Source organism: Pleurodeles waltl, chromosome 5, assembly GCF_031143425.1.
Source record: "Pleurodeles waltl isolate 20211129_DDA chromosome 5, aPleWal1.hap1.20221129, whole genome shotgun sequence".
In the NCBI taxonomy this organism is placed as follows: domain Eukaryota; kingdom Metazoa; phylum Chordata; class Amphibia; order Caudata; family Salamandridae; genus Pleurodeles; species Pleurodeles waltl.
This window is the reverse complement of record NC_090444.1, coordinates 7,128,146-7,128,372: the sequence shown is the minus strand read 5'-3', so window position 1 is coordinate 7,128,372 and position 227 is coordinate 7,128,146.

The window sequence follows — 227 nt, the reverse complement described above, 5'->3', positions numbered from 1 at the left end:
GTACAGACTGCTTTCCTAGATAACTAAACACTGTATCCTTTCTTATACCTTACAATGTATAGAGTTATATACTTTTCTAAAGTGTTCTAATGTCCATTCAGGCTATGGCCGTGCAATAGAAAAAAAAACAAAAATAAATCTGTTTGGCTGAATGGGCAAAAACAAAGCAAATGTCTTATCTCTTAGCTCTTAGTTAAATCTGTTTGTTTCTGATTCATGATCCATAA